At 41.9% G+C, this 9,131-nt stretch overlaps 1 long non-coding RNA gene and 1 pseudogene across 1 annotated transcript; one reads left to right on the top strand and one right to left on the bottom strand.

The window, feature by feature from the left end:
• Window positions 1–295: 295 nt before the first annotated feature.
• On the bottom strand, window positions 296–555 carry LOC125104761 (thymosin beta-10-like; annotated as a pseudogene).
• Window positions 556–1,901: 1,346 nt separating this feature from the next.
• Window positions 1,902–8,888, top strand: LOC125104762 (uncharacterized). The gene is made up of 3 exons (XR_007128726.1): window positions 1,902–2,236; window positions 3,768–3,837; window positions 8,730–8,888. It is a non-coding gene; the product is annotated as an uncharacterized LOC125104762 (long non-coding RNA).
• The last annotated feature ends 243 nt before the right edge of the window (window positions 8,889–9,131 follow it).

The following is a 9,131-nucleotide window of genomic DNA, read 5'->3' as shown; positions in this document are numbered from 1 at the left end:
TGATCAATAAGGTCATTTTTAATCAATAAGGTCATTTTAAACAACTTATTCTCTTCTTGGTGCTATAGTTGTTCTTAAATATTACAAGTTTTTTTTTCTTTACCTTTATGAGAAAGTCGTCTTACAAAGGAGGAAGGAGAGAAAAGAAAATTTTTATTTTTTATTTTATTTTATCGCCACAAGGTGTGTTTTATTTTCATTAAACGTACAAATAATTTTCTACAATATCCCAGAGCAAACTGGAGAATACGGCAGTCCGACTGGGGGGGTCCCCTCAGAGACCCGCAGGCCGGTGGCATTGGCACGGAGTGCCCGGGTTCACAGGCCAGCTTGTCGCTCCTGTCCATCTTGCGGGTGGCGGCTCTTCCTCCACATCACGACTGGGGTGTCTTGAAGATGACAGGGGCAGGGAATCCTCTAGGTTCTTAGGAAATTTCACTCCGCTTCTCCTGCTCAATGGTCTCCTTGGTCGGCAGGTGTTCTTCGAAGATCCTGCGTCTCCATTTTCTTCAGCTTGGCCTTATCGAAGCTGGCGATTTCCCGCATGTCCGGCTTGAGGTCTGCCGTTTTCTTAAAGTGATCCATGGAGTTCTGCTCAGAGCCCAGCGCCTGGTGCTCCCTCTCACGGGAGCCTCTTGCTGCAGCCAGAGACCGAGAAGGGGAAATATTAAACACAGCAGTGCCTCAAGTCCATTGGAATTCACAACTGTTATTAAAATTTTATCTCATCAATGGAAACTGAGCTACACTATTACTCAAATTAGAGTTTAAGTTCATCTCAACTGATGATAGATATGTAATAAAGCAAGTGTATTAAAAATGTCAGTACTGGGGTGCCTGGGTGGCTCAGTCAGTTAGCATCCAACTTGGGATTTTAAAGGCTTGGGTAGTGATCTTGGGGTCATGAGATCAAGCCCTGTGTCAGGCTCTGCACTGGCTGTGGAACCTGCCTAAGATTCCCTCTCCCTCTCCATCTTCCCCTCCCTCCCCATGCTCTCTCATTCTGTCTCTCTTAAAAAAAAAAAAAAGTCAGTAGTATATAATCTTGCTAGATACACAGTTGTTCACAGTAACATTCTTCCCAATTGGTTGTATGCTTAAAATTGCAACACAAAAAGCTGGAGGAGAAAGAGGGGAAGGAGATGGAAGATGAGATCGTCAAACAGCTTCTCTTTCCTTATTTTTCCCCTTCACAAAAGTACTATTTATAGTGAAATGTGGTATTCATATCTCTGAAAAATAAACTAAAAGAGGGAATAAGTAGGATATGATTACAAATAATGCCTCCATTAAAATTTCCATCTTTTTCAAGTTTCAGGTTTAATTTATGCACTTATGACCCAGGGGAAGAAAGGGTCTTGGGGTGCTCAACTCCTTTCCAGCCTGAAGCAGGAGCACTTTGTGGATGCCCCAGGGACCTCTTCAAAAGCCTGTAACTGGAGCTCAGGAGGACCTCCTGCACCTCCAATTAGGACTGAAACACAAACTGTCCATGTGGGGAAGAAGGTAAAGGAGGAAGAGAGGAAATAATAACTTTGTAACAGTCTGCCACTGTTTTTACTTTTCCTTTTGCTAATTCAGGTGTCAGTAGCTAGCTGATGTTTTATTTTAATTCTGTTCACTAAAAGAGAGAGAGAAAGGAAAGAAAATAAATAAGAAAGAAAAGAAGAGGAAAAGGAAAAGACACAAAAGAAAAAAAAAAAGGTCCGCCTACATAACGAGCCCATCTCAGGTTTCTCCAGCCAGGGAGCACAAGCAATTTGATCTCAATGGCTGCAAGCCCCTCACACATTTAACTGTGTTACCCCGACCCCACCCCATTTCCAGGGTAACTGGTCTTTATGATTCATCCTACTGCTTTCTAAACTTGTACTCTGTCTCATGAAGACTCGGCAGTCCTGCCCTGAGGTTTCTAGGGAGGGACCATTCTGATTCTAGAACACAACTCTTGGCCCTCTTTCTGTTGCTTGAATCCCACAGAATTGAAAATGAATTGTTCTCCACGTCAAGACATCCCGGGAACTGGCATGCTACCTGGCGCCTAGGGGCCCGAGATCCTTATCGGAAGGGGAGGGTGGGGCCAGGAATGTAGAGGGTAGAAGACAGGATTTCCTGTGGAAATTCAGCTTGAGTCTCAAAATACCACTGGAACTAGTAACGCCGCTCTTTCCCTCTTCCTCTTCCCTACCCACCAGCAGCCCACGCGGGACCAGCTCCTTAGGGATCCAGGTCTGAGGTGGGAAGGCACTTGTATTGCACAGTCATGAGGGCTGCGGGGACCTAGCTGAGGTCTGAAGGGATGTGCCAGCTGTGTGCAGGGCAGCCCCTTCAGAAAAAAGGGGAGACAATGACTTCACTTCTAGCCTTGAAAAAGAGTAAGGTTCCCAGCATAAGATGACATGAGCAGCCCTCAAGTATTTGGAGATCTGTTCTCTACCGTCCATAAGCACACACACACACACACACACACACACACACACACACACACAAAAGCACACACACACACACACACGCACGCACGTACTGGTTGTGAGTAGCTGGATGTAGTAGATTGGAGATGTGGGCAAACTCTCTGATGCCTGTTCCACGGACAGCAGACCTGGGGGCTTCCCCGTGAGTCTGACAGGCCTGCGTCGGCGGAGAGTACAGGGGAGGGGAATGTACCCTACTGGATCTGTGTCTGGTCTTTGCACTTCTACCATGACCTCTTGGGGCACCGTCCCGTCATCTAAATCCAAACACCCTGCTGGAAAACCTGGGTGGAGAAGGGGTGGGCCCCACTGAGTCCAGCTTCCAGCCACTGTGGCCAGGCCCCAGGCATGCTAGTGAAGCCTCTGGCCCTTCTAGATGAGCCCAGTCACTGGCCGAATACCACAGGCTGATCATGCAGAGAAATCAGCCAACCACTGATCCGTATACAATGGCTAATGTTTTAGTTCACTAAGTCGGGGACTAGTCTGTTATATAGATCCTGGAGCCTTGGATAAGGACCATTTCTCCAGGCACCTCAAAGCTGTGCTCAGAACTCCCATTCTGTCTCAAGACCTAGGCCTTGTTCCTTATCTGACCCCCTCACCAGGCTCTTTTCCACTGGGTGCAGACATTTTGGGGCCCCCAGGAGTAGTCCTCATGACGCCAACCAGGTTCATTAGACAAGTTGACTCAACTCTACCCAGCAATTATAGGTACAACTACTATATGTGAAGAGAGTCACTCAAAATATTAGAGCCCCATTCTCTGCCCAGTCAGGGTATCCTGTTAGCTTTACTTTACAAGTTGCAATAATTGCTATTTTAAAGCTTTTTTAAAAGGTTAGTTGATGAAGATTAAGCAAAAGAAAAGATGAATATTTTCAGGTTTTTTTTTTTCATAGAATTTTTGTGGAGGGAAATAGTCAAGGATGGAAAGTGCATGAATAATTATGGAACTTTAATCTTTCCTTACTTTTCCTTTGTATCCATTATGTTTTCTCTTCCCCGAGCTGCAATTCCTAAAGACAGTGCTGCATTTCAGGATATAAACCCAAAAGTTTGTGATTAATATTCTCCATTAGAGCTATTTTTTTCTCTCACTTTCTCTTTTTCTTCCCCTGCTAAAATTAGCATTCCTTGCTTGCTGGGATCCATGGTTAAGTCAGTATGTTGCTGTAGCTCTGAGTCAGATGCCAAGAACACCTTTCCAATCTGGCTCCCAGGGTGTTGGCATTGATGTGCTATGCTGGGGCATCGATATGATGTTCAGTGATGCATAGTTCTTTCTGTTCTCAGGGCTGCATTTGACTGTTTATAGAACAGCAAGAAATAGACTAATCTTCACCTGCTGACAAAGTGAATATGGGTGAGTTGCTTCTAGATTCATGGCGGTGATGATCGTGACCAGTGATCAGCTGAGATTAGGTATGGCTTGCAAGAGGCAGGAGCTTACTGGATCCGAGATCCTCAAATGGCCTTTTCATTATATTTGTATGTGAGGAGACCGGTTCTTAGCTGGCCAAAAGCAAGAAAAATTCAGGAATTCAATGTGTCAAAGTGACCATGCTCCACTTATCAAGAGATCTTTAATTATTTTCTGATCTTTTCACGTCCAGTTGCACTGTATTTCTGAAATGCATCGAGACAGGGCAGGGGGCTGTCGGGGGAAGGGAGGGAAAAAATGAAACAAGATGGGACTGGGGAGACAAACCATAAGAGACTTTTAATCTCAGGAAACAAACTGAGGGCTACTGGGTGAAGGGCATGTGAGTAGGGATAGGGTGGCTGGGTGATGGACATTGGGGAGGGTATGTGCTCTGGTGAGTGCTGTGAATTATGTAAGCCTGATGATTCACAGACCTGTACCCTTTGGGCAAATAATACATTATATGTTAATTAAAAAAAAAAAAAAGGTCCAAAAGAGAAAAAAAATGGACATTAGTGAAAAAGAAAGAAAGAAAGGAAGGAAGGAAGAAAGAAAAAAAAGTCTGACTAAGAACTGAAGGGGGTTATTAGAACTTGTGATTTCACGTTATAGAAAAATTTGAGTGGCCATGGACTTATTATCCAAACTACAGTACTTTAAGAGTGAAAGAAGACATCACTAATAATTATTCTGGGAAAATGGGTATAAACTCGGACTGTTCTAGGTAAATGGGACACAATTTCAACTTTAAAATACCCCGATTCAAAAATGACTTCAGGAGTATAACAGTCCATATATGGTGGTCCACTTATGGTCCATATAACAAGAACTCCGGAAGCTGAGGCGGCTTCAACACAGCTCAACCAGTTTCTCCCAACAGCTCTCTGCTGCTTCCTGGATGGTACATCGATCCTAGGACTGGTTCTTCCTTTGCTCACAGGATGAGTGTCTGTAGCAAACAGAGCATCATGCTGCTGTTTTACATTAAGCAACAGGGAGACCGATTCTGTCCCAGCCTTCTCAGCAAGATTGTTGAAGTTTAGACATCTATGTCACAGGCCCACCACTATGTAAAGGACACGGCCAAGGAAATGAAAGGCCTTGACTGGTTTCAACCAACAAGGGCCCACTGTTGGAGCTGTGAGTGGGGTCAGTTTCTCACAAGTACCAGGACAATTTGGGGGATGAGTGACTTTTTTTTTTTTTTTCATTAGAACCTGAATAATATTAAGAAGTGAGAGGGGGATGAATACTCAGTAGATAACCAGCAAACACCTGCTCTATTAGAAACAAACCTGAAATGTAATGAAGTAACTTGTTTTACGCTGTAGTTATTAGGAAGAAAACTTCCGAGGTGTAAATCCAGGTTTTACCACTTATTAGCCATGTGAATTTGGACAAGTTTTTTAACTTCAATCTCATTTCCCCAACTTGAAAAATGAGACGATAGTATTCACTGGCCTTATATGATTGCTATGGTATGAAATAAGATAATATATGCAAAGTGCTTGTGACCTTGTCTGGCTCCTAGTAAATGCTTAATAAATATGAGTTTCTACTGTAATGGTCACTTAATTGACTCTTGAGGGGAAGTTCATGGGAATGTATAAAGAAATGTTAAAGTGTCAACAGTAGAGAAATCCATTTTCTTGGCTGGGGTGAGGGCTGCCTAGAGAGGAGAAGGGCCACAAACAAGCAGATGAGTAAAGTTGGGTTTGAGAAAATTTAAAATGGTTCCTGTCCAAGGTGAGTCTGTCATTCTTAAACATTCCAAGACTCTCTTAGGAGCCTTTTCCAATGTTTCATGGTCAAGAAAATCTCCCTTACATTCAAGGTAAATCCCTCCAGTTGTCACATTAGCCCGTTTTATGTCTTCACACAGGATAAAACATGGGTAAAGATTTAACCAATTTGGAGAGCGAGGATGGAACTTTAGAGACGTTGCAAAGGAAAAGTGACAAGGCTTACTGACATCTATTTCTCAGTGACGGGGAGAAATGGTAGTATCAGATGCAGGCTTGTGATAGCGAGCATGAAAGATGAGGGAGACAATGGTGTCTCTGACACAGAGGGAGAGGGGGAGGTTGGTCTGCCTGATAAAGAGTGAGATTTATAAATATAAGGTAGTGGTATCCCCAGAGCTTTGATAGTAAAGTCAAAATGGTGCCAGAATAATAAAGAAGACATATCCTCTTCCTCTGTGTCCTCTCCTGGATATGCAGTCCATTAAAAAGAGAGGAGAGGGAAAATGTTGCAAACAGTGAAAACTTTCAGCCATCTGTACACATTCTGGCAAGGTTTACTCATGGGAAAAACATCAAAAACCAGATATTATCAAGTCCTAGTTTTTGGTGTGAGTGAGTGAGTGTGTGTGTGTGTTTGTGTGTGTGTGTTTTTTTGGGGGGGCTATTCTGGTGGTGTAGAGATGGTTGTTGGGTTTTCTTTCGTCCCGGGGACTGTTGTAGCAAAAGTGGTACTTTCTAGCACCACTTATCAATCCAGTGAGCCTTCTGCATTATAAATGCAGTCTGAACCATTCTCAGCAGCTGCATGTATGCAGTCATTATAGTTTTTGTTTTCCTGTATTTCCCTATGGATTTTCTGAGACACCAGTCTCCTGTGTTTAAAAAGAAGTTCTATTTTCTTCTGACTGGTTTCAACAAAAGACAAACTGGATTATCCAAAATTTGGTTGCTTATTATATATAGCTGCATTAACTTATATAACTGCATTAAAAGTACCTTCCCCCCGAATTAAATTCCTTTTCATTACAAAAAGTTATCTGTGGTGGCGCCTGGGTGGCTCAGTGGGTTAAGCCGCTGCCTTCGGCTCAGGTCATGATCTCGGAGTCCTGGGATCGAGCCCCGCATCGGGCTCTCTGCTCAGCAGGGAGCCTGCTTCCTCCTCTCTCTCTGCCTGCCTCTCTGCCTGCTTGTGGTCTCTCTGTCAAATAAATAAATAAAATCTTTAAAAAAAAAAGTTATCTGTGGTTTTATAAGTACTTCATTTAACTTGCTATGCACATAGCATCTGGTAATAATTCTGCATCAAAAATAATGAAGAATAGGGGTCTGCTCCTGAAATTTGTACATTGATTTGGAAAAAGAAATATCTGGTATCACTGGTAGAAAATTGAAATGCTAAAGAGGATTGTATGCCATGAAAAAGAAAGAATATTAAAAGAATTTTTTTCTTCTGTTTTCCTTTCCCAGCATACTTGTGTCACAAATTATGGATTTTTTATACAACTATCTTATCTCCATTATCAAACTGATTTCAAGTAACATGCTTTTTTTTTTTTTTAACAAATAGTAGTTGTTCAAAAAGGGATTGCAAGAGAATGAATGAATCTCTTACACTTGAGAAAATAATTCAGGGTTCTGAATTTGTCCATGAGTTGCATTGAAATATTCTGTGTCTTGATTCAAATTTATGGGTACAATAAACTTGCATTTTATATTTTAAAATCATCTGACCCAATTTATTAATATGTTTAAGAATTTAATTCTTGCTTAACCGCTTGACCTACCACTGTCCACAAGTCACAATTACTTAACAACTTAAACTGACACTTAATAAGTATGTAAATGGGAAGCACCCTAACGTAATACAGGTATCTTCCTAAGTGCCAATTATATGCCTCAACATTCCCTTCAATTTGAATGTGTTAGTAAGAACCTAATTACACTGGTTTATAACTGATGGAATTACAGAAGGAGAAGATTTCTCTCCTACATACTTATAGACCTCAATAACTGTTCCTTTGCAATCTGTTGCTATTCAATTACCAAGTAATAACTGTCTTAATGAATCTAATTGAAATGCTTATTTCAGACTCCTATCACCAAAAAAAAAAAAAAAAAAAAAAAAAAAAAGAAAGAAAGAAAGAAAAAGCACTTAGTGTGATTCCACTGGATGGGGCCTGACTTGTTTATCCAGAAAGAAGTAACTTCATTGGGAAGAGGTTCACATTTGTGACAGTTTTTGCAGAGTTTCAAGGACATTCCCTTCTCCATCATCCATTTATCATAAAAGCGAAGCCCCTTGACAAAACTCTGCTGTCTAAATCCATGCTGGTAAGAACAATCACACAGTCCCTGCGCCTGCATTTTCCCCTCCCAATGAGAAACTTTGGTTTAGCCTTCCTCAATAAAGACAGAATAATAATAAAACTCAAAATATCAATAGCTAATATAGAGAGGGTACTTCCTGGTGCCAATATCGTCTAAACACTTTACATATAGAAACTCATTCAATCTCCATGATCTCCCTAAGAGGGATATACACAATTATCATACCCATTTAACAAATGAAGAAACTGAAGATAGTTTACTTTATGGAGAAGAGCAAGTTTGTGCAGCATAGAGGCTAATTAATGGCAGAGATCATGGAGCACTCACCCAGGTCCCCTGGCTTCAGCAGCTGGAACTCACAAAGGGGACACTTTAAACACGTGAGAACTTGGTTGATACAAGGTCTTGTTACTTAGGAAATTGAGGGTTCGAACTCATACCGCAAAGACAGAACAACAAAATAGTTGTCAAACCAAAACAACAAAACCCTTTGAGTTAGATGTTCTATGTAACACTCTCTGCCCCCTCCCTATGTCATTTTGTAAGTTTCCATGGGCAACGGTTTAACTCATTCATTTCAAGATGATGGCAGAATTTGATTGAAAGAATGTATATGAGGACAGCCCAAAACATACCACTGTGTTTGTTTTCTTAAAGAAATGGAAATTTTATCTGCCATAAGCAAGATTGACTCAGGGACCTGCGGATCCCCAACAATTCACAATATTTATGCAGGTTTTGTCCAACTGCTCCACGTAGGTTCAACCGCCTTTGGAGAACCAGGAGAGCCCGGAAGCCGCTGACGCAGATGTGATAAGCCCAGAGACTCACTGAAAGTCAGGTTAGACTCAGCTGGCTGTGCTCTTCGCAGACTGTGTCCTCACAGTCGTGGAGATGGGCAGACGCCACGGTCTAGCGGTAAGACATATGCTGTACGGATTTTCTTCTCCAAAAATGATGATGGGCCAGGTAACAGCTCAGTGATGGCAGGGGTTTCTGGTGCACAGTTTGTCTATGGCGTTTGCAACGATTTTAGATATACAAAAAGACCTATCTGACGAGAATAAAACCAATGCTTTGTATACATTATCTAGGTTTGCTGAGGTTTCATCTCATGACTTACACGCGTCTGGTTTTTATTTGTAACTAGTGGTTCCTCTC

Source organism: Lutra lutra, chromosome 7 (genome assembly GCF_902655055.1).
Source record: "Lutra lutra chromosome 7, mLutLut1.2, whole genome shotgun sequence".
NCBI lineage: Eukaryota > Metazoa > Chordata > Mammalia > Carnivora > Mustelidae > Lutra > Lutra lutra.
The sequence above is the reverse complement of the archived record's forward strand: the minus strand, read 5'-3'. Positions and strand labels throughout refer to the sequence as shown.